Below are 25,697 nucleotides of genomic sequence, written 5' to 3'. Positions count from 1 at the left end.
CGGGCCCTCACACCCAGCTGTTAGCAGTCCTTTGCCAGTTCAATGTGAACGAGTTTCATTCCTTTTCCAGAGGGTAGGCTGTACTGGGTGGATGAAAGTTTAAGGGCTCAGATGAAAGTATTTCAAGAGAAAGAGTGGTAATAAGGGAAATATTCGTCAGATTTGTCTGTAGAAGTTTTTCTAGGCCTGTAAGTGTGAAAGGACTGCCCTGCAATCTTAGAGTAATTCAGGGTTTTAAATTTTCAGACATTACATATCAGTTCATATTCACTATATATTTTAGACATTATGCTTTCTTCAAATGTAGATTGTTTAAAGTTGAACTGTAATAAGTTGTTAAAGTTAATGGTGACATACAGGTTCTTTGTAGAAAGTGCAGTCTAATCAGGTCATAAAAAATAATAAAATTTTTTAGAAAAGTGACATTTTGAACTAAAATATTTTTAAAGTGCTACAAGTTATTATAAGCATTTAAAAACCTGAACAGGATTTTAGGAATTTAATGAATAAAAAATGTGTAGGTAAAAGTCTTTATGTTCTGATGCTAAATGCAGAATTCATTTTTGAATGTAGACTTTAATAGGTTTTTGTCATCAGCAAATATTAACTGCTTATTAATTGTTGCAGAATGCTATATGCTGTAGTAGATTCAAAGGTGAATTATCCATAATCTCTTCTAATGAGTTGGTGATGGACAGGGAGGCCTGTCATGCTGCAGTCCATGGGGTTGCAGAGTTGGACGTGACTGGACAACTGAACTAAACTGAACTTCTAATGAGGAGCTTCCCAGGTGGCGCTAGTGGTAAAGAATCTGCCTGCCAATGCAGGAGCATGAGAGATGAAGATTCAGTCCCTGGGTGGGGAAGATCCCCTGGAGAAGGTAATGGCAAACCCACTCTGATATTCTTGCCTGGAGAATCCCATGGACAGAGGAGCCTGGCGGGCTACAGTCCATGGGCTCCCAAAGAGTCGGACACCACTGAGCGACTACATCTTCTTCTAATGAGGTAGAAAAGGAGATATGCATACAGATTATACTAAAATACAAGACAGTATGTGATGTAAACACAGTGCTGTGAGAGATCAGAAGGGTGAGAGATCATCTCTGGATTTTGTTCTGGAAATATTGCTTAAAAGAGTGTGGCATCTAAGCTAGGACTGTAATTATATCCTTGCTTTAAATGTATTAAATTTGCATTTTATCTAAGTAATTTTTTCTGATCATTTTTATTGCTAATTTAAGAATTGTAGTCATACTCAACAAAATGCATTTACTGTTATAGAGAAGATAGAAACTTATTTTGGATATTTTTAATGGGAATGATCACATTGCTCTAATATTTATTTGGTTTATACTATACATTACATTTCCTAACTATATATGAAATAATGTAATAATATCCAGGGTATATTCACAGAATGTTGTATTCTAACGTTCTCAGATATTTTTGATGAACAGTTCAGAAGTCAGTTCTTCAATTCCAGCAGTTCCTGTAGTATAAACTTCCATAACCGGATCTTGGAATTATTTGCCATTTAGGTGAGGCAATTGTTTCCTTAAAAATTTATATCACTGAAAAGACATATTAATGCTTTATTATATCATAAGGCTATGCCAATTACAGAGAAAAACGCTGAGTCCTTAGAAGATGAACACATATTAAATAGCATTTAACCATTATATTTGTGGCAACTGTCATGTATTATCAACTTGAATCTTTGTTACATTATTGTGATGCCTGACTCAGGAGTTTGCAAACTAGACCTAATGAGAGCCAACAGATTTGGGAGTTTTTGTTGTTGTTGTTGTTTTTTCCTGTAGGATGTAGGGGATTATGAATGACACACTAGGTTATATTAGAATACTTCCTTCAGGGCATGAGTTCAGGTTTTTAAAATTCTACCACCAGATTAGCTTAAACTGATTTCACATGCTTGTGGACTATTGCAGCAGTAATAGCTAGCATTGAGAGTGGTTATTATGTTCCAGTATTATTATAAGCTCTTGACATTCAACCCTAAGAAGAAGTACTATGATAATTTCTAATTTAGGATTCAAAGGCACCTGCAGTTTATCTTTAAATAATTAATTTATGACTGTCCTGGGTCTTGGTTGCTGTGTAGGGGCTTTCTGTAGTTGCTGCTAGCAGGGGCTACTCTCTAGTTGCAGTGCATGGGCTTAGTTGCTCTGTGGCATGTGGGATCTTCCCAGATCAGGGATTGAACCCATGTCCTCTGCATTGGCAGGTGAATTCTTAACCACTGGACCACTAGGGAAGTCGAACCAGATTTGAATCTGGACTGGCTTTGGAATTTCTATGATGCTGTAGCTAACTGCTGTACTGTATTGGCTTTCAAATATTCCCTTAATAGGTCTTTTTACTTCCAGTCTCTGCTGTACATTTGATTCAGCATCATGAGATACGTCTTTCTAGAATGCTATTAATATTTCCATCATTCTATACCCTTGCTCAGAACCTTTCAATGACTCTCAGTTACTATCAAAATGAAGTTCACAGCATGCATAGAATGCACAGCCCTCCCACAGTTTGCCTCAAGGCAGTCTTTCCAGCCATACCTTTCATTGAATTCTCTACCACTCTTTATTCTCCAAATATTGCTTTGCAGTCTTCTCCTCTGTTTTTAGCTCTTTTCAGTGTTCCCATATTTACTTATGTAAGAAATTTACAGATAACTACAGACATCCTTTTGACTAACAAATTCCCACATAGATCCATAATGGGACCTGTATGAGGCTGTTTGAAAAGCTGTTATTGAAAGCATGGTGTTGGAGACAACCTGGATTCTAAAGAGAGATCAATAAATATCACGGGTAAGCAGCATGGAATTTGGACACATATAGTAACTTTCCATCTTAGTTTGCTTAGTACAGCCCTGTTGAACTTGTTATTTCAGTGTAATTGTTAATAGCAACCCTTTTATGATTTAGATGATGAATTATATGGGTATCTTAACTATGCAGTAATTGGAAAAAGTGAAAGGTGCTTCGTTGTGTCCAGCTCTTTGTGATCCCATGGACTGTAGCCCACCAGGGTCCTCTGTCTGTGGAATTCTCCAGGCAGGAATACTGGAATGGGTAGCCATTCTCTTTGCCAGGTGAATCTTCCCAACCTGGGGATCCAACTGGCATCTCCCACATTGCAAGCAGTTTCTTTGCTGTATGAGCCACCAGGGAAGCCCCAGTAGTTAGAAACTGGATTATATATACATATAGCAACATGAATGGGTCTTAAAAACAGTGTGCTTAGGAAAAAAGGTTAAAAAAATGGAGTATGTAATAAGATGTGCAACTATACAACAGTACACATTTTATAAGAACATATGCAAACAAAATAATGTACATTAAATACAAAAGAAGGTTGCTTATGGAGGAGCAAAGAATGGGATAAAGCTTGGTGATCAGAAGAATTAGGAGAGGTACTTACTGTGGACCAATAATGATAATGTGTCAGGAACTGAGGAGGATAGTTAACTGTTTGCATCTGAGGTTCAATTAAAAATAAATAAGCAGACAAAAAATGACTACACATCTCTAACTTATAAAGTCCTTTAAAAAATTCCCAACATCTATAGACTCAAGTTCATATTCCTATGACCTGACTCCTGCATACATCTTAAACTTCTTGCCATACTGTCACTGCTACCATATATGGCATAGCCTTGCATGTATATATACTATGTGTAATATATGTAAATATTAGGCTAAGAGCTAAAATCTTTATTGTATAGCAAATGAGGGCCGACTAAAAAAGCTTTATGTGGATTGTGTTTCAAAAACCTTTATCATCAGAGCTGTAATTATCATTTTATCAGTATTTAATATAAAAATAATTGTATCTACAAGATCCCTCATTAACCTGGTGCAGGCTATGTTCTTTCTTGCTGCCTTTGCTTTATTATACATATTGTTTTCTTGTGCTTTCTAGGGAAGTCTTACTCATCATCTAAGACAAATGTCTTTTTTTTTTTTTTTTGCTGTGCCATGCAGGATCTTAGTTGCCTGATCAGGGATGGAACTTGTGTCCCCTGCAGTAGAAGTGCAGAATCTTAACCACTGGATCCCCAGGGAAGTCCAAGATTGATTTTAAATGTCACCTTAAAAGCCTTTTCTGCCTCCTCAGGCAGGATGAAGAACTTTCTCTTTTTCATTTCCATGCTTGATATCTTTATTTATACTTACTGCTTTCCCTCCATTAAGTGTATGAGCTAGGTTAAGTCTGGATCAAGTTGTTATTTTTTAAATCTTTAAAATCTAGGTCAGTATTTGAGAAAATATATTTCTAAATACAATGTCAGCATACAAAATAGTAGCCTTTAACAATGACTTACAATGTCTTTTGAATTGCTCTGGTTATCAGCACAGGTTTTTTTTTTTTTTAAAGTAACGTTTAGAAAATGAAATAGTTGATATATGCCTTTTGTGAACTTAAGCTAATAATCCAACACATATTTACTTTTTATCCCAGTGTCACAGACTAAGTTATGGTGACTAAATTTGTCAAAGAAGTAGTTTTTTTTTTTTTTAATGCTCAGAATAGTAGTAATAGTAAAAATAATTGATATGAGGTAATAATGGGAAAATGTATTCTTGGTAATTTAATACACTCACAGAAACTCCTTGAACTATTTTTTGAGTACAAAAAAAGAAGGATTATTTTTAGGTATAAGAAAGAAAATAGAAAAGGTGAACCATAGTTGCCATCTGCTTTCATTTCTGTGGGAAACCACTTACTCTGAAACCAGTAGGTTATAGATTCTTTTGCAACTAAGGTCTGTATCTATTTAAAGACACAGAAATCCTAAAAGTGACTTGGGAGTAAAATATAGAACTTACCCTGAAATATGAGCTAAACATATGAACTCTTCTAATTCTTTAATTAAAAATGACTAGGTTTGGTAGTTGTAATTACAAAATGAAGAATGTAATGAAATTGTGACACTACTTTTCCATACAAATTCTAATCCTCTGCAATTATTTTCTAAACATTATTTTAATCCCTTTTTATTTTTTCTTGTCATGAGGAATCTTGTAGATATAATTTTATATATATATATATATACATATACACACACACACAAAATACATATATACACAGAACTATTGATTCAATGATACTTACAGCTTTGATGTTGAAGGTCTTTTGAAACACAATTCATGTAATTTTTTTTCTCTTTAGTTGACCCTCATTCTCGAAAGTGTAAAGCCCTAGCTCTTAACTTAAGTCACGGCCTGCCTTTATCTGACCCCAATTCTTATTTTTCTAGCTGCTGTCCTACTACTTTCATTGAAGAACTTTACATTCTAATAAAACTGATATACACATTGTTCTTTTTTGCTTTTTGAGATTTCTTTCCCTTGGCCTTTGCTTATGCTGCCCCACATCTCAATTCTTAGATGACCTACAGGGCCCAGCTAAAATCATACCTTCTCAGGGCTGAACTCTCTGATGCACTTCCTTCCATTGGCATCTAGTAGCCCTTTAACTGTTTGTTAGGAATTTTTTTAAATTGAGTATAATTGATTTACTTTATTGTGTTAGTTTCATGTATTCAGCAAAGTGATTCAGTTTTTTTTCAGTTATTATATGTTAGTACAAGATACTGAACATAATTCCCTGTACCAGATAGTAAATCCTTATTGCTTATCTGTTTTTTTTAAATTTTATTTTATTTTTAAACTTTACGTAATTGTATTAGTTTTGCCAAATATCAAAATGAATCTGCCACAGGTATACATGTGTTCCCCATCCTGAACCCTCCTCCCTCCTCCCTCCCCATACCCTCCCTCTGGATCATCCCAGTGCACCAGCCCCAAGCATCCAGTATCGTGCATCGAACCTGGACTGGCAACTCGTTTCATACATGATATTTTACATGTTTCAATGCCATTCTCCCAAATCTTCCCACCCTCTCCCTCTCCCACAGAGTCCATAAGACTGTTCTATACATCAGTGTCTCTTTTGCTGTCTCGTACACAGGGTTATTGTTAGCATCTTTCTAAATTCCATATATATGCGTTAGTATACTGTATTGGTGTTTTTCTTTCTGGCTTACTTCACTCTGTATAATAGGCTCCAGTTTCATTCACCTCGTTAGAACTGATTCAAATGTATTCTTTTTAATGGCTGAGTAATACTCCATTGTGTATATGTACCATAGTTTTCTCATCCATTTGTCTGCTGATGGACATCTAGGTTGCTTCCATGTCCTGGCTATTGTAAACACTGCTGCAATGAACATTGGGGTACATGTCTCTTTCAATTCTGGTTTCCTCAGTGTGTATGCCCAGCAGTGGGATTGCTGGATCATAAGGCAGTTCTATTTCCAGTTTTTTAAGGAATCTCCACACTGTTCTCCATAGTGGCTGTACTAGTTTGCATTCCCACCAACAGTGTAAGAGGGTTCCCTTTTCTCCACACCCTCTCCAGCATTTATTATTTGTAGACTTTTGGATCGCAGCCATTCTGACTGGTGTGAGATGGTACCTCATATCTGTTTTGTTTATAGTCATTTGTATCTGTTAATGGAGAAGGCAATGGCAACCCACTCTAGTACTCTTGCCTGGAAAATCCCATGGATGGAGGAGCCTGGTAGGCTGCAGTCCATGGGGTCGTGAAGAGTTGGACACGACTGAGCGACTTCACTTTTACTTTTCACTTTCATGCATTGGAGAAGGAAATGGCATCCCACTCCAGTGTTCTTGCCTGGAGAATCCCAGGGACAGGGGAGCCTGGTGGGCTGCCGTCTATGGGGTCGCACAGAGTCTGACACGACTGAAGTGACTTAGCAGCAGTATCTGTTAATCCCATACTCCTTTAATTTGTCCCTCTCTCCCTCTCCCCTTTGGTAACCATAAGTTTGCTTTCTATGTCTGTGAGTCTGTTTCTGAATTGTATATAGATTCATTTGTTTTACTTTTCAGATTCCACATACAACTGATATCATATAGTATTTGTATTTCTCTGTCTGACTCGCTTCACTATGTGTAACATTCTCTAGCTCCATTCATGTTGCTGCAAATGGCACGTTTTCATTCCTTTTTATGGCTGAGTAATATTCCATTCTTTCTCTCTCTGTCTCTCTCTATATATGTGTGTGTGTGTGTTTGTGTGTATGATAATGTATATATACACATACTCCAAGGCTTCCCTGGTGGCTCAGATATAAAGAATCTGCCTGCAATGCAGGAGACCTGAGTTCCATCTCTGGGTTGGGAAGATCCCCTGGAGAAGGGAATGGCTACCCACTCCAGTGTTCTTGCTTGGAATATTCCATGGACAGAGGAGCATGGTGGGCTATAGTCTCTGGGATTGCAAAAAGTTGGACACAACTGAGTGGACTGACACAACTGAGCAGACTAACACAATACATGTATATCATATCTTCTTAAGTCAGTTGTCTGTTGATGGGCATTTGGGTCATTTCATGTCTTGGCTATTGTAAGTAGTGGTGGTATGAACACTGAGGTGCATGTATCTTTTTTTTTTTTTTTTGCATGTATCTTTTTGAATTAGAGTGTTCATATTTTCTGTATGAACATATGCCCAGGAGTGTGATTGCTGGATCATAAGATACCTCTATTTTTAGTTTTTTTTAGGAACCTCCATACCATTTTCCTTGGTGGTTAAACCAATTTGCATCGTCACTTATAGTGTAGGAGGGTTCTCTTTTCTCCACACCCTATCCAGCATTTATTATTTGTAGACTTTTTGATGATAGTCATTCTGGTGTGAGGTAACATCTGATTGTGCTTTTGATTTACATTTCTCTAATAATTAGCAATGTTGAAAATCCTTTCATATATCTGTTGGCCATAAATCTTTGAAAAAAATATGTATTTAGGTACTATTTGCAGATTTTAAAGTATTTTCTCCCTTGTGTTAAGACTTTATATACTGAAGTTTTCTCCCAGATATATCACCATTCATCTCTGTAGCTTTTATAATATCTAGTACAGTTACATACACATAGTAGGTACCAATAAATAGCTAATAAATACAGAGTTAAATTGAGTTCTGTTAAATTTCAGTAAAGTATTAGAAGTTAATAAAAATAACTTAAGAATTTGAGTTGGAAAATGTGACATTGATCTGTATCTTTTTGATATTAAGAGATAAACAGACTTTATGCTAGAATCAAGGGGAACCATTGGAAGGTTTTAAACAGGGTAAGATTAGAGAATTGATGGAAAAAGGTAAGATTATAGAGAAGTTAGTGTGATGCTGCTACAGTCATCTAGGTGATGAATTTTAGTGTCTAAACTAAGACCTGGAAATAAAGATATAAAAACTACACAGTTTAACAGCTATTTAAGAGATGGTTTTATAGGACTTAGTGTCTGATTAAGAATGAGGGGGTGAGGAGTGATAGTAACTCACAGATTTTCTTGTACAATTGAGTGGATGATGGTACCCTCTATTAAGGTAGAAAACTCAGGAGGAAAAAGGTTAGCAGGGGCCAGCAAACAAGGGAAAATAAGTTTTGGACATGCTGCATTTAAGATTGTCTATGAAAAGATTTAAGTGTCTAATCTCTTCTGGACAGTATGATATATAGTTTTGAATCTTGGGAGAACAGTATGAACTAGAGCAAGAGATTTGTGTGTCTTCAACATGAAAAAATACTAAAAACAACAATACATCTGAATAAAGCTTCCACGTGTGCTCAGCTCACATTTTTATCATGCCCAAAAGTTTTAATCCCTGTCTGGACCGGGATTCTCCACTTGGTATTGTCAGTAACATTGAATATTTGGAGTGATACTAATTATGTATCAGGTACTCTGCTAGGCATTTTAAGTATATTATCTTATTTAATTCTTACAATATATCTATGATAAGGGTGCCATTATTATCCCCTTTTCACAGATGCAGCTCAGAGATGTGAAATAATTTGCTTGAGATTATCTAACTGGTAGTTAAACCCAAGCCTGTCTCATTCTGAAGTTAGTTTTCATAACTATTTTATTATACTGTCTCTTAGTCTACATTTTTTTTTTTAATTTTATTTTATTTTTAAACTTTACATAATTGTATTAGTTTTGCCAGATATCAAAATGAATCCACCACAGGCATACATGTGTTCCCCATCCTGAACCCTCCTCCCTCCTCCCTCCCCACACCATCCCTCTGGGTCGTCCCAGTGCACCAGCCCCAAGCATCCAGTATCGCGCGTCGAACCTGGACTGGCAACTCGTTTCTTACATGATATTCTACATGTTTCAATGTCACTCTCCCAAATCTTCCCACCCTCTCCCTCTCCCACAGAGTCCATAAGACTGTTCTATACATCAGTGTCTCTTTTGCTGTCTCGTACACCAGGTTATTGTTACCATCTTTCTAAATTCCATATATATGCGTTAGTATACTGTATTTCTGTTTTTCCTTCTGGCTTACTTCACTCTGTATAATAGGCTCCAGTTTCATCCACCTCATTAGAACTGATTCAAATGTATTCTTTTTAATGGCTGAGTAATACTCCATTGTGTATATGTACCACAGCTTTCTTATCCATTCATCTGCTGATGGACATCTAGGTTGCTTCCATGTCCTGGCTATTATAAACAGTGCTGTTTGGGTCACCTCTAACTCCCTCCTCCCTCTTCTCTTCTCCATGTAACCCTGTGAACCTCTCTGAGTGACCCTCATCGTATAGAAACTTTTCAACTTAGTCTACATTTTATCTCAGTGAAAAACTTATAGAGTCTAGACATATGTATTTCTGTTTCAATATATCCTGAAAATACTTGAACCCTGAGATATAAAGTCTATAAGACTAAGATTACTCAGAGATATGGTATCAATTTCAACCTATACAATGGCAGAAAAATGGGAAAATCAGGAGGCATCAGCCATATTATATCTCTATTTTGGGGCCTGGGAAAGCATGTTTAGTAGATACATTCACAGTACTGGGAAATATGGTAAAATTATAATTAGAGGATATCATTCAGAGATTGATCTATTTTTCATTATTTTGGGGTAGGTTTATTCTGGTTTTGTCTTCTGTGATTTTGGTAAAATTGTTTATTTACTGTAAATTGCTTTATTTCAGTTTATTTTTGTTTCCACTAATTGCCATATCAGAGCATTACTTCACGTTGTGATTACTAACCACTGCAATTAATGTTTTATTATACTATATTTAAAATAACAATGAACTCATCATCTACTTTTCATATAACTGTAAATCACTGATAATATTGTGTTGTTATATTTGGAAACTTGTTTCATGTTGCTTAAGAACAGAATTGAATGCAGATATTTAATAATCAAATGTTATATAGTTATCTATGCAAAGTCATTACTCTACAAGCATATCTTATAATAATGCTAAATTTACACCCATGTAAACTATTTTAATTTTGCACAGCATACAGCACTGTACTAGGTGCTTAAGGGTAGGTGTGTTGAAACTTATGTAATATATGGTCTCTGGACTCATACTGCCGTATTGAACTTTCATTTCCTCCAATAGTTATGTTTTCTCTCAGCTCCAAATTGTTGACATTTTATTTTTTCCTAGACCATCAGTCAGTCAGTTCAGTCACTCAGTTGTGTCCAACTCTGCGACCCCATGGACTGCAGCACGCCAGGCTTCCCTGTCCATCATCAACTCCTGGACCTTACTCAAACTCATGTCCATCAAGTTGGTGATGCGATCCAACCATCTCATCTTCTGTCGTTCCCTTCTCCTCCAGCCTTCAATCTTTCCCAGCATTGGATCTTTTCCAATGAGTTATTCTTCATATCAGGTGGCCAAAGTATTGGAGTTTCAGCTTTAGTATCAGTCCTACCAATGAATATTCAGGACTGATTTCCTTTAGGAAGGACTGGTCGGATCTCCTTGCAGTCCAAGGGACTCTCAAGAGTCTTCTCCAACACCACAGTTCAAAAGCATCAACTCTTCGGCACTCAGCTTTCTTTATAGTCCAACTCTCACATCTATATGTGACTACTGGAAAAACCATAGGTTTGACTGGATGGACCTTTGTTGGCAAAGTAATGTCTCTGATTTTTAATATGCTATCTAGGTTGGTCATGATTTTTCTTCCAAGGAGCAAACATCTTTTAATTTCATGGCTGCAGTCACCATCTGCAGTGATTTTGGAGCCCCCCAAAATAAAGTCTGACACTGTTTCCATTGTTTCTGCATTTATTTACCATGAAGTGATGGGAGTGGCTGCCATGATCTTAGTTTTCTGAATGTTGAGTTTTAAGCCAACTTTTTCACTCTCCTCTTTCACTTTCATCAGGAGGCTCTTTAGTTCTTCGCTTTCTGCCATAAGGTTGGTGTCATCTGCGTATCTGAGGTTATTGATATTTCTCCTGCAATCTTGATTCCAGTTTGTGCTTCATCCAGCCTGGCATTTTGCATAATGTACTCTACATATAAGTTAAATAAGTAGGGTGACAATATACAGCCTTGATGTACTTCTTTCCCGATTTGGAACCAGTCTGTTGTTCCATGTCCAGTTCTAACTGTTGCTTCTTGACCTGCATACAGATTTTTCAGGAGGCAGGTCAGGTGGTCTGGTATTCCCATCTCTAAGAATTTTCCCCGTTTTTTTGTGATCCACACGGTCAAAGGCTTTGGCATAGTCAATAAAGCAGAAATAGATGTTTTTCTGGAACTCTCTTGCTTTTTCCATGATCCAGCAGAGGTTGGCAATTTGATCTCTGGTTCCTCTGCCTTTTGTAAAACCAATTTGAACATCTGGAAGTTCACAATTCATGTACTATTGAAGCCTGGCTTGGAGAATTTTGAGCATTACTAGACCATAGCCCTCCCCTTTTTGTCCATTTTGACCATTCTTAGGCCGTAGTCCTCCCTTTTTTGTGTGACTTCTACTCATCTTTCAATCTCAGCATAGATAGTACTTCCTCTGGGAAGCTTTCCTTGACCCTTCCTACCTCTCTCTCAACATCTGTGCTCCTGTGGCACTTTGTACTTGACATCATGTAAACTTGTTTGATCAATGGTTCTACCTGTTTTGTTCACTTGAATCCCTACCATGTAGAGTAGATGCCATAAGATGCTTGTTGAGAGAAAGAATAAATGAATGAACGATCATTTGAATTAGGGGCCAGGTAGGACAGGGAGGCCTGGCGTGCTGCGATTCATGGGGTCACAAAGAGTCGGACACGACTGAACGAATCAACTGAACTGAACTGAGGCAGCATTGGGCTTCCCTGGTGGCTCAGATGGTAAAGTGTCTGCCTGCAATGTGGGAGACCCAGGTTTGATCCCTGGATCAGGAAGATCCCCTGGAGAAGGAAATGGCAACCCACTCCAGTACTCTTGCCTGGAAAATTCCATGGATGGAGAAGCCTGGTAGGCTACAGTTCATGGGGTCACAAAGAGTTGGACACTACTAAGCGACTTCACTTTCTTCTTTCTTTCTTAGGCAGCATTAGCCTTGCAGACCACATATACATATTTGCCATAATGGCAACTCTATTTCAGTGTCATGGAGAGAAAATAAATTTAAAATTTATTTTAAAAATTTTAAATATATAGTTGTTTCCAATTATATGAGAAATTATTAGCCAAAAGATAGCTATATTAATTTCCTCTTTGTACTGTAATAAATGTTTGTGCTATAAAAATGTTATTTGGGAAATAATTATTGCACACCTTTTGGATGAAAGCAACTTATTTGAAACTCTGAGAGGGATTCAAAAGAATTATATAATAGTCTTGAAAGACTATTTAAATCAGACGTTAAAAATTTTTTTTGACTAGATATTCCTCATCATGAATTTATGCTTTTTCCTTGTTATTGAGGGAAACACACTTAGTACAACATTTACACATGATGTAAAACCTCTGAGTAGAAGAGCTAGAAGATGAAAAAGTTCATTTTCTCAAACATTTTCCTAACTGAGCCTCTATAGTTCCTTTTGGTGCTTTCTTATATCCTTTTATGGGTGTCCAATTGCTACTGCTCTTTATTAACCCCTCTCTGCATCTAGAAAGTGCAGTATGAGATAAATTGTACACAAATGAAGAAGAGTGATAACCATGTAAAGTAACACGCCAATTTGTGTAAAATGATAAATTTATTAGCAATGAAGAAACAGTAATGGAGTGAACAGAACGGGATAACATTAAGCAGGGAAGACATAAAATTAGTTTTAAAGATTTTAAAATTTTCTACAAAGGTTGACAGGAAGAAAATCTAAATTTTTGGTGAGGAAAAACAGAGTAAAAAAAGATTCTGAAACAGGAATTAGCAAATCATATATAGGAAAAGGAAAGCAGACATATTTGACTAGATCAGAGGCCCCCCGTGAAAATAAATTAGACTTTCCTTAAAGCAGTGAGGGACCAGACCACTGGAGTTAATGGATTAGAAGGAGCATATTGTTTGAGGGATTTCCTGGAAACCTTGTTTATTATTGCATCTCTAAAATTATCATGAAATCTAAACCGTTTTTTTCAAATGACTTTTTGGAGATAAGGTGTTTGTAAATCAGGGACCAGCCCAGAAGGTAGTGTGGTGTGGAGGAAGTGCTCCGTATATGGTCAAATATCTGACATGTAGTATCCCAAATAGCAGTTCTGTGAAAAGCAGCTGCAGGTGCAAGTTTATTTTAAAACAGACCACATCACAGGTGCAGTTCTCTTTACAAACATTTAACCACAAACCACTACCCTAAAAGTCTATGTGGAAAGCTATTGGGAAAAAAAATTTTGTTTGTTTTAATTTTTAAAAGAGTTGAGGATGAAGTTTCTTACTCATATTTTGAATTCTTTTTAAATTTATTTTTTGCCTCCGATATCTAAGATATAAATTTTATGTATGCTGTGATTGGACAAAGATCAATATTTGAAGAAATTCTGTATGCAAGAACCAAGAAAATGTCAATTAGAAGAAATTTCTCCATATAGATGTAAAAAAAGTACTATTGGTGACTTCTGGTTTTGTGGGAAATGAAAGAGACTGGAAGTTAAGAGGCTTAATGCTTCATCACCATTAGCTTTAGAATGACTAAGATTGATTCAAAAATTCAAAATAGATTCTAAACTTGTACAATTCAAATAGGAAAAAAGTTAACTCATGTAAAGGAGTGTATAATGTCATTACTATGGTTCTCTCCTTCACTTTGCTATGGCTCCGGGGGCCTTTTTTGTGCTATTTGTCCTATGCAGGCCAAGCTTTCTTCTATCTTAGGCCTTTTGCCTGCCGTTTCCTTTCTTCTTGGGGTAGTGTGTGTCTGAGTCTGTGGAAGGCAGAATAAGGTCTCCTTAAAAGTGTGCATGCTCTAATCCCTAGCACTTGTGAATCTGTTACCTATTACATAGCATGTGTGCTGTGCTCAGTCGCTTCAGTGGTATCTGATGCTTTGCGACCCTATGGACTGTAGCCTGCCAGGCTCCTCTGTCCATGGAATTCTTCAGGCAAGAACACTGGAGTGGGTTGTCATGCCCTCCTCCAGGGGATCTTCCCAACACAGAGACTGAATCTGCCTCTCTTGCCTCTCCTGCATTGGCAGGCGGATTCTTTACCACTAGCGCCACATGGGAAGCCCATTACATAGCAAAAGAGACTTACAAATGTGATTAAAAGTATGGGCCTTACAATGGGGAGACTATCCTCAGTTATCTGGAATGGGCCCAAGGTAATCACAGGAAGCCCCTAAAAGCAGAGAACTTCCCCTAGCTGGAAGCAGGAAGGATATGGGCGAAGCAGAGGTCAGAGACATTTTGAAGCATGAGAAGGAGTTGACCCACTGTTGGCTAACTTTGAAGATCAAGGGGACCACTGGTCAGGGAGTGCTGTCAGCATCTAGAAGCTGTAAACGACCTCAGGCTGACAGCAGACAAGGGACTGGGGACTTGAGCTCTAAAAGTGCAAAGGACTGAATTCAGCCAACAACCTGAATGAATTTGGCAATAGATTCTCTACCAGCACCTCAAGTTAAGAGTCGGGCTGGCTGACCCATAATAGGTTTCCACACTGTGAAGCCAGAGCAGAGGAGTTAGCTTACCCAGACTTCTGACTTACAGAACTGTGAGATCATTCATTTGTGTTTTTTAAGCCACTCAATTTGTGATGATTTGTTAATAGCAGCATAGAATATTAGTACAGGCTCCTTCTCACTTATTTCTGTTTTAGCCTAGATGTGACCTCTTCAAGAGAGCCCTTTCCAGAGTGTCTCTTCTAAAGCAGGCTACCTCAGACCTCCACCAGATGCTGTCACACTACCATTGTCCTTCAGTATCCGTGGGGGGTTAGTTTCAAGACCCCTTGGGGATACTACAATCTGCAGATGCTCAAGTCCCTTATGTAAAATGGGACTTATATAAAATGGGTCTGAATTGCAGATGTGGAACCTGTGGATGCGGGCTGTACTTTGGTTATCTGCTTCATTGCATTTATCACAAGCTGTGATTATTTTATTTTCCTTAGCTGTCTTCTCCACTACAGTATAATCCCTGGAAAGCAGGGCCAGCTCAGCTATATCTTAACACCAAGGATGCAGCATACTGGATACATATTACATTGGCAACATACATTTTTTTAAAAAGTTGTTTTTGGTGTATAGGCATGCCTTGTTTTATCATATTTTGCTTTATTGTGTTTTCTACAAATTAAAGGTTTGTGGCCACCCTGCATTGAGAAAATCTGTTGGTGTCATTTTTCCAATGTTTATTCATTTTATGTCTTTGTGTTACATTTCATTAATTCTCTAAATATTTCAGACTCTCCACCAGCAAAAAGATTACAATTTGCTGAAGGCTCAAATGCTGGTTAGTATTTTTTTTAAGCAATAAAGTACTATTTAAAAAAAATTTTCTCTTGGCTGCACCATGCAGCATGTGGGATCTTAGTTCCCTGACCAGGGATCAAGCCTGCATTCCCTGCCTGCAGTAGAAGCTCAGAGTCTTAACCACTGGACTGCCAGGGAAGTCCCTAAAGTACTTTTAAATTAAGGTTAGTACTTTTTTTTAAAGACATAATGCTATTGCACACTTAATAGACTAAATAATAGTATAAACATAACTTATATGTCCTGAGAAACCAAGGCATTCATGTGACTCACATTTTTGCTGTGGTCTGGGACCAAAGCTGCAATGTCTCTGAAGCATGCCTATAATAGGAAACGAAGTAATTCCAGTGCAGTAGTAGAGAATTTGTGACAAACTATAATGTATCAACAGGATGGAATATTTTATAACTACTTCAGAGGTTAACATGTATTCTATATCAATTTCTTTGAAATTGGTATATGAAATCTACAAGTGACAAAGAGGTACACAAAATAGTTTGCACAAATGTATGGTTCTATAAAAGTGAGTTCATATAAGCTTTTAAAGATTAGAAGTTAATTTTGGAAATAAAGTTTAGTATTCTTAATTCTGTCCTTAATTCTAAGTGTTTGCTTAACTTCACATTATGCAAAATGTGAGGCCATTATTTAATTCTTAATCTGCAAAATAGATCCAGCGTTAAGATTCTGAAAGGGAAGAGATGGGTATGCACTGTTTGGAGTGATAATTGGTCTTTCTTTGGCAGTGAAAATATTTTAAATTTAATAGGAATATATAAGTTTTCAAGGATAATATAACAAATACATACATACTACTACTTGATTCAAGAAGCATTACAAATACAATTGTGGTTGCTTGTTTACTTCTTACCATTAATAAGCATATCTTTAAAATTTTGTTGATAACGATTCTCAGTAAGTTCAAGTTGCTTTTGTAGAAGTGCTCTGCAGGTGTTTGGGGAAGTCCAGAACAACTCAGCCTGGAAGGCTTTCACCTTCCACGGGAGAAACAGACAACAGTGGATCAAGGCCTTTAGCTTGCATTTGTCGTAGAAAAACTCCCTCTTTAATCTTTGTGAATAACTTTATATACAATGAATTTGTGAAATTTTGAGTGACTATGGGATGTTTTGGGACTTCTCAGATGTTTAAAATTAAGCTGACAACAATTATATATTTATTATTTATAAATACACAAAGAATTCTCCACTTTTGAATGCTTTATCCCGCTTTGCTTCTCTTGGAGATAATTTTTGTAGTCACAGTTAGTGATTCTTGGATCTTTCCTTCAGTGATAATAGGATCTTCCCTCAGTTTATTTTCCTATGTTGATTCAAAAGTTACTTTGGTATTGTCTAGTGTCTCAAAGGTAAAGAAGGTAGATATACAATATATAGAGAGAAGGTATAAAGACTGTGTTGCTGATAACTGTAACATATTTTAGAAGTTATGTTTTTGGAGCTGATTGCGCAGTCTGGAAAAGGTCAGTTTTCATTCCAATCCCAAAGAAAGGCAATGCCAAAGAATGCTCAAACTACCACACAATTGCACTCATCTCACACGCTAGTAAAGTAATGCTCAAAATTCTCCAAGCCAGGCTTCAGCAATATGTGAACCGTGAACTTCCTGATGTTTAAGCTGGTTTTAGAAAAGGCAGAGGAACCAAAGATCAAATTGCCAACATCCGCTGGATCATCGAAAAAGCAAGAGAGTTCCAGAAAAACATCTATTTCTGCTTTATTGACTATGCCAAAGCCTTTGACTGTGTGGATCACAATCAAACTGTGGAAAATTCTGAAAGAGATGGGACTACCAGACCACCTGATCTGCCTCTTGAGAAATTTGTATGCAGGTCAGGAAGCAACAGTTAGAACTGGACATGGAACAACAGACTGGTTCCAAATAGGAAAAGGAGTTCGTCAAGGCTGTATATTGTCCCCCTATTTATTTAACTTATATGCAGAGTACATCATGAGAAACGCTGGACTGGAAGAAACACAAGCTGGAATCAAGATTGCCGGGAGAAATATCAATAACCTCAGATATGCAGATGACACCACCCTTATGGCAGAAAGTGAAGAAGTAAAAAGCCTCTTGATGAAAGTGAAAGTGGAGGGTGAAAAAGTTGGCTTAAAGCTCAACATTCAGAAAACGAAGATCATGGCATCCAGTCCCACTACTTCATGGGAAATAGATGGGGAAACAGTGGAAACAGTGTCAGACTTTATTTTTCTGGGCTCCAGAATCACTACAGATGGTGACTGCAGCCATGAAATAAGAATACGCTTACTCCTTGGAAGGAAAGTTATGACCAACCTCGATAGCATATTCAAAAGCAGAGACATTACTTTGCCAACAAAGGTTCGTCTAGTCAAAGCTCTGGTTTTTCCTGTGGTCATGTATGGATGTGAGAGTTGGACTGTGAAGAAAGCTGAGCGCCGAAGAATTGATGCTTTCGAACTGTGGTGTTGGAGAAGATTCTTGAGAGTCCCTTGGATTGTAAGGAGATCCAACCAGTCCATTCTGAAGGATATCAGCCCTGGGATTTCTTTGGAAGGAATGATGCTAAAGCTGAAACTCCAGTACTTTGGCCACTTCATGCAAAGAGTTGACTCATTGGAAAAGACTCTGATGCTGGGAGGGAATGGGAGCAAGAGGAGAAGGGGACGACAGAGGATGAGATGGCTGGATGGCATCACTCACTCGATGGATGTGAGTCTGAGTGAACTCCGGGAGTTGGTGATGGACAGGGAGGCCTGGCGTGCTGCGATTCATGGGGTGGCAAAGAGTCGGACACGACTGAGTGACTGATCTGATCTGATTCATAACCAAGACTTGTTCTTCAAGTTCAAGGACAAATGGGAATAGTGAATTGTTACAATGAATGCAGAATTCAATCCTTTAGAAGGAAAATCAAGAGAATTCAGCCATTTCTTGGGTTAAAGCCAAGAAGCCTATTAAAAAATACTATCATCCTTTTAAATGTTTAACTGGCAAAATGCCAGGATATCAAGGCTCCTTTTATGTTATGGAAGACTTTCAAGGAGAGAATATTAAAGATAGAGGCAAGGAGAGATAGATTACTTATGATAAGTATTCATGCTGTCCTTGCGCTTCCCAGGTGGCACAAGTAGTAAAGAATCTGCCTGCCACTGCAGGAGATTCAAGAGATGTGGGTTTGATCCCTGGGTCAGGAAGGTCCCTTGGAGGAGGAAATGGCGACCTACTCCAGTATTCTTGCCTGAAAAATTCCATGGACAGAGAAGCCTGGCAGGCTACAGTCCATGGTGTCACAGAGTCAGATATGACTGAGCAATTGAGCACTAGGTTATCCTTATGGATGAAATGGAGAATTGTAGTTCGTGTGATAGTATGGTATAACTTGATGGTATGAGTTAGCTTGAAATTAACTAGTATACCCAAAATGTGTTTATTAATGGATTCTTGTTAGCTTGGAGGTGAGACTTTAGGTGTAAGCCATAGAAATTTTTTTAGCAGTATGCCATTGTACATTTTTATTAATGACTTAAATGAGGATTCTGATGGTGTATGTACCAAGTTTGTAGATGCTGTGAAGCTGAGAGAAATAACGGATGTGCTAGTTTTCAAAACCTGGATGCAAAAAGAATCTAGTTAGTTGTAATGTTGGTTTGAGTTTAGTAAGAAAAAACTTAGGGACTAGTGCTAAATCTCATACCCAAATCCCAACTGTTTAAATGTGAAGAAGTCATTACTTTACAGAAACACTGCAAACACTTTTTTAAAAGAAGATTTTAGTTGATTGTACTGGTTAATAGAAGCCAATAGTGTAACATAGTTGCCAAGAAAGAGATACTATAATCTTAAGTAGCATTTACTGAAAAATGTCATAGTCCTTCTATGTTTTGTACTTGGTCACATAACACTTGGACAATTGTATACATTTCTGAAAATTACACTTTAAAGTGTAGTTTTAAGTGACATTGACAATATAGTCTGTCCTAAAAGAGACTAATAGTAGGAAAAGACTTAAAATTAGACACAGTTTTCAACGCCTTATGAAGATGTTCTCCATTCATCCTTTGTTCAGCTAATATATTTTAGGCATTTGTGCTTAGTTCTTGGAAGTGAGCAAGACAGTGCAGTTCTCAAGGAGCTTTTATTCTAATGAGGAGGAGACAGATGCTAAGTAAACTAAGATTTTGAACAATGATAAATTCTATGAAGAAAATAAAATAGAGTAAATGACAGTGACTAGTAATTAGGATGATTAGCAATCAGGGAGATTCTCTCTAAGGCAATGACATTTGACTTGAGACTTGACTGGTAATGAGGGGCCAACCATGCAAGGATATGGGAAGTGTCAACTGCAGAGAGACCAAAGTACAAAGGTCCTGCCCAGGAGTGACTGGAGGGTGATGGGTGAAAGGGAGAGTTGTGGGCAATTGAGGGAGATAATGAGTTTGAATTTATTCTAAGTGTAATGAGAAGCCAGTAAAGGGTTTTAAGTCAGATATATCTCATTTACCTTATAAAAAGATTACTGCTCAGTGGACAATGAGTTATGGGGGTAAGACAATGTAGAGAAAAGTTTGGGGCTATAAATAGTTTAATGAGTTATAAACATGAAATCACTTTTTTCTCCCAATCATTGCTTCCAGTTACCATAATTAAATTTTCTTTGCCTTACAAGGTTTTAAGAAGATTCAATAAATTTGATCATTTTCTATTATTAAATGTGTAGTTTGTTTGCTGTGAAACTAAAACAGCTCAAAATGCAGTCTATTAAAAAAAGTATGTGCATGCATGCTCAGTCACTTTGTTATTTCTGACTCTTTGTGACCCTTTGGATTCTAGCCTGCCAGGCTCTGCTGTCCACAGCATTTTTCAGGCAAGAATTCTAGAGTGGGTTGCCATTTCTTTCTTCAGGGGATCTTCCCGACCAAAGGATTGAACCCATGTCTCCTGCGTTTCCTGCACTGCAGGTGGATTCTTTACAGGTGAGCCATTGGGTTAAGTCTAAAAACTTACATCTCATACTTTATAGAAATACTTATTTTTTACAAAAGGATGTTAGTTGGCTGTATAATTATTAGAAGCCAATAGTGTAACATAGCTGCCAAAAAAGGATACTATAGTTTTAAGTAGAATTTATTGAAAAATATTATATGCCTGTTGTTGAGTCACTAAGTTGTTGTCTAACTCTTTGCAACCCCATGGACTACAGCTTGCCATGCTTCCCTGTCCTTCACTATCTCCTGGAGTTGGCTCAAATTCTTGTCCCTTGAGTCAGTGATGTCATCCAACCATCTCATCCTCTGTCATCCCCTCTTCTCCTGCCTTTAGTCTTTCCCAGCATCAGGATCTTTTCCACTGAGTCAGCTCTTTGCATCAGGTGGCTAAAGTATTGGAGCTTCAGCATCAGTCCTTCCAATAAAAATTTAGGGTTGATTTCCTTTAGGATTGACTGGCTTGATCTCCTTGCTGTCCAAGGGACTCTCAAGAGTCTTCTCCAGCCCCACAATTCAATTCTTTAATGCTCAGCCTTCTTTGTGATCCAACTCTCATATTCATACATGACTGCTAGAAAAACCATAGCTTTGACTATATGGACTTTTGTTGGCAAAATGATATCTGTCTCAGCTTTTTAGTATACTGTCTAGGTTTGTCATAGATTTCTTTCCAAGGAGCAAGCATCTTTTAATTTCATGGCTGCAGTCACCATTTGTAGTGATTTTGGAGCCCAAGAAAATAAAATTTGTCACTGCTTCTACTTTTTCCCCCTTCTGTTTGCCATGAAGTGATAGGGCCAGATGCCATGATCTTAGTTTTTTGAATGTTGAGTTTCAAGCCAGCTTTTTCACTCTCCTCTTTCACCCTCTTCAAGAAACTCTTTAGTTCCTCTTCACTTTTTTCCATTAGAGTGCCATTATCTGCATATTTAAGGTTTCTGATATTTCTTCCAGCAGTCTTGATTGATTCTAGCTTGTGATTCATCTACCCTGGCATTTTGCATGATGTACTCTGCATAGAAGTTAATTAAGCAGGGTGACTATATACAGCCTTGACATACTCCTTTCCCAATTTGGAACCAGTCCAGTGTTCCATGTCCGGTTCTAACTATTGCTTCTTGACCTGCATACAAGTTTCTCAGGAGACAAGTAAGGTCCTCTATCTCTTTAAGAATTTTCCAGTTTGTTGTGATCCATAGTCAAAGGCTTTAGTCAGTGAAGCAAAAGTAGATGTTTTTCTGGACCTCCCTTGCTCTCTCCATGATCCAATGAATGTTGGCAGTTTGATCTCTGGTTTATCTGCCTTTTCCAAACCCAGCTTGTACAGCTGAAAGTTCTTGGTTCACATTCTGCTGAAGCCTAGTTTGAAGGATTTTGAGCATAACTTTGCTAGCATGTGAGATGAGCACAATTGGGTGATAGTTTGAACATTCTTTGGCATTTCCTTTCTTTGGGATTGGAATGAAAACTGACCTTTTCTAGTCCTGTGGTCACTGCTGAGTTTTCCAGATTTGCTGTTATTGAGTTGAGCCCTTGAACAGCATCATCTTCTAGGATTATAAATAGCTCAGCTGAAATCCCATCATCTTCACTAGCTTTGTTTGTAGTAATGCTTCCAAAGGCTCACTTGACCTCACACTCTAGGATGTCCAGCTGTAGGTGAGTGACCATGTTTTGTCAGAACCCTTCACTATGACCTATCAGCCTTGGTTGGCCCGGAGGTGTGGCATGGCTCATAGCTTCATTGAGTTACGCAAGTTCGTTCACCGTGGCAAGTCTATAATCCATGAAGGGGGTTATAGGCCTGCTTTTTTGTTAATTTCAAGTCTTTGACATCTAATTCAAACAAAATGGAATAGTAGAGGCCACATTTACCTTCCTGCTTGGAACAGCTGACAAAATCTATGAAAGTGATTTTTAAGACATTGGCCATTAGGCGACAAAGGACAGTGATCTCTGAGAAATAGAAAACAGATGAGGAGACCTTTGCAATTGCCCCAGCTTGCTTTCTTGAGAGAATTTCTAGACCATGGCTTCACTGGTGAAATCTGCCAAACATTATAGGGAAAATATTGCTAATTCTATAAACTCTTCCAGAAAGTTGAGAGGAGGAAATACTTCTAAACTTTTTCTATTGGGCCAGCATTATCCTGATAAAACCAGGCAAAGACATTATAAGAAAAGAACATTTCAGACTAATATCCATTATGAACATAAAAGCAGAAATTCTAAGCAAAATGTTAGTGAGTTGAGCTCATCAGTTTATAAGAAGGATTGCTATTGCTAAGTCACTTCAGTTGTGTCCGACTCGGTGTGACCCCATAGACGGCAGCCCACCAGGCTTCCCCGTCCCTGGGATTCTCCAGGCAAGAACACAGGAGTGGGTTGCCATTTCCTTCTCCAATGCATGAAAGTGAAAAGTGAAAGTGAAGTTGCCCAGTCGTGTCCGACTCTCAGCGACCCCATGGACTGCAGCCTTTACATCATAATTAAGAGGGTTTTATACCAAGAATGCAAGTTTAGTTTAAACTTTTAAAATCAGTGCAATTTACCACACTAACAAACTAAAAAAGGAAAATCATATGGTCATCCAACAGAGAAAAAGCATTTGAGAAAAATACAGTGTACATTTCTGATAAAGAAGAAAAGTCTCAGCAAACTGGGAATAGAAAGGAACTTCATCACCTTGGTAAAGGGCATTCAAGGAAGGTCTAACATACTTAATGTAGCAACAACTCATTCCCATTTGTTTTAAAACTGCATTCACAGGCAGTTTTAAAAATAGACATTTAGGTTGCTTCCAGTTTTAGTCTATTACAAGTAAATAACACTTTTCCCAAGTGTCTTCTGCCTCCTCCTCCAAGTCAGAAAAATTCTGGATATATATTCTTTTCTTCCTTTTGGCTTCACTGAGAAATAATTGGCATATAATGTTGTGTAAGTTTAATATATTTATCACATTTCTTTATCTATTTGTCTGTGTGTGGACACTTAGGTCATTTCCATGTCTTGGCTATTATGAATAATGCTTCAGTGAACATGGGTGTGTAGATGTCTTTGAGATCATGGTTTAATTTCCTTTGGATATATAACCAGAAGTAGGCTTACTGGATCAAATGATAGTTTTATTTTTAATTATTTAAAAATCTTCATATTGTTTTCCATAGCCATTGTATCAGTTTACATTCTCACCAGCAGAACACGCGGGTTTCCCTTTTCTTCACATCCTTACCAGCATTTGTATCTTTTATCTTTTTGATAATAGCCATTTTTAGCAGCTATGATGTGATATCTCATGGTTTTGATTTACATTTCCCAGGTGATTAGCGATGTTGAGCACCTTTTCATGTACTTGTTGGACATTTATATGCCTTCTTTAGAGAGATGTGTATTTAAGTCTTCTGCCCACTTAAAAATCAGATTTTTTTTTGCCATTTAGTTGTATAAGTTCCTTCTTTATTTTATATATATTAACTTCTTATCAAATATATGGTTTGTAAATATTTCTTCCCATTCAATAAGTTGCATTTTCATTTTGCTAATTGTTTCTTTTACTGTGCAGAAACTCTTTAGTTTGATGGTCCCTGTTTGTTTTTTTTCTTTTTTTTTTTTGCTTGTGCTTTTGGTGTAATATCCAAAATATTATTGCCAAGAACAATTATAAGGAGTTCTTTTCTGTATGTTTTCTTCTAGGAGTTTTAAGGTTTAGGTCTTACATTTAAGTCCTTAATCTATTTCAAATTAATTTTATGAGTGGTTTAATAGGGGTCCAGTTTCAATATTTTGCATATGAATACCCAGTTTTCCCAACACTATTTATCGAAGAAACTAGTGTTTCTCTATTTAGACTTACTGTCTCTTTTGTCAAATATTAGTTGACCATATATGTGTGGATTTATTTTTGGGTTCTCCCTTCTGTTCCAGTAGTCTGTGTGTTTCTTTTCATGCCAGTGCCCTACTGTTTTGATTACTCCTAAAGGCAATGGCAACCTACTCTGGTACTCTTGCCTGGAAAATCCCATGGACAGAGGAGCCTGGTAGGCTGCAGTCCATGGGGTCACTAAGAGTCGGACATGACTGAGCCACTTCACTTTCACTTTTCACTTTCATGCATTGGAGAAGGAAATGGCAATCCACTCTGGTGTTCTTGCCTGGAGAATCCCAGGGACGGGGGAGCCTGGTGGGCTGCCGTCTATGGGGTCGCACAGAATCGGACACAACTGAAGCGACTTAGCAGCAGCAGCATAGATTTGTTGGATATTTTCATTTATACCTTATAAGGGTCATGTAATAGAAGCCCATATCACTTTCTATGTTCCTACATGCCTGCAACCCCAAGGGGATATGTCAGGCTCTCCTAGGAGTGTTTTCCTTAAATTTCATTGCAGTCAATAGCCCCAAGTTCGATTTGCATTTTCTGCAACCCAGCAAGTAGTGACCAACATAATGCTGGTGATAATGATGATGATGATGATATAATCACTAGTACCTATATAGCACTAAAAGTAGAGACATTTACTTTGCTGACAAAGGTCCATCTAGTCAAAGCTATGGTTTTTCCTGTAGTCATGTATGAATGTGAGAGTTGGACCATAAAGAAAGCTGAGCGCCAAAGAACTGATGCTTTTGAACTGTGGTGTTGGAGAAGACTCTTGAGAGTCCCTTGGACTGCAAGGAGATCCAACCAGTCCTTCCTAAAGGAAATCAATCCTGAATATTCATTGGAAGGACTGATGCTGAAGCTGAAACTCCAGTACTTTGGCCACCTGATGTGAAGAACTGACTCATTCGAAAAGACCCTGATACTGGGAAAGATTGAAGGCGGGAGGAGAAGGGGATGACAGAGGATGAAATGGTTGGATGGCATCACCAACTCGATGGACATGAGTTTGAGTAAGCTCCAGGAGTT

The 25,697-nt window shown here is 37.7% G+C and overlaps 1 long non-coding RNA gene across 2 annotated transcripts; it reads left to right on the top strand.

Annotated features, from left to right (window-relative positions):
- The first annotated feature begins 839 nt into the window (after nt 1–839).
- Nucleotides 840–20,672, top strand: LOC113894359. Of its 2 annotated transcripts, XR_003511543.1 has the most exons (6): nt 840–880; nt 1,443–1,540; nt 2,733–2,833; nt 15,143–15,777; nt 16,736–16,872; nt 20,634–20,672. It is a non-coding gene; the product is annotated as an uncharacterized LOC113894359 (long non-coding RNA). The 2 variants fall into 2 exon arrangements; XR_003511542.1 differs by lacking the exon at nt 840–880 and having other exon boundaries at nt 915–1,540.
- The last annotated feature ends 5,025 nt before the right edge of the window (nt 20,673–25,697 follow it).

This window comes from Bos indicus x Bos taurus, chromosome 6 (genome assembly GCF_003369695.1).
Source record: "Bos indicus x Bos taurus breed Angus x Brahman F1 hybrid chromosome 6, Bos_hybrid_MaternalHap_v2.0, whole genome shotgun sequence".
NCBI classification, from domain to species: Eukaryota; Metazoa; Chordata; class Mammalia; order Artiodactyla; family Bovidae; genus Bos; species Bos indicus x Bos taurus.
The sequence above is the reverse complement of the archived record's forward strand: the minus strand, read 5'-3'. Positions and strand labels throughout refer to the sequence as shown.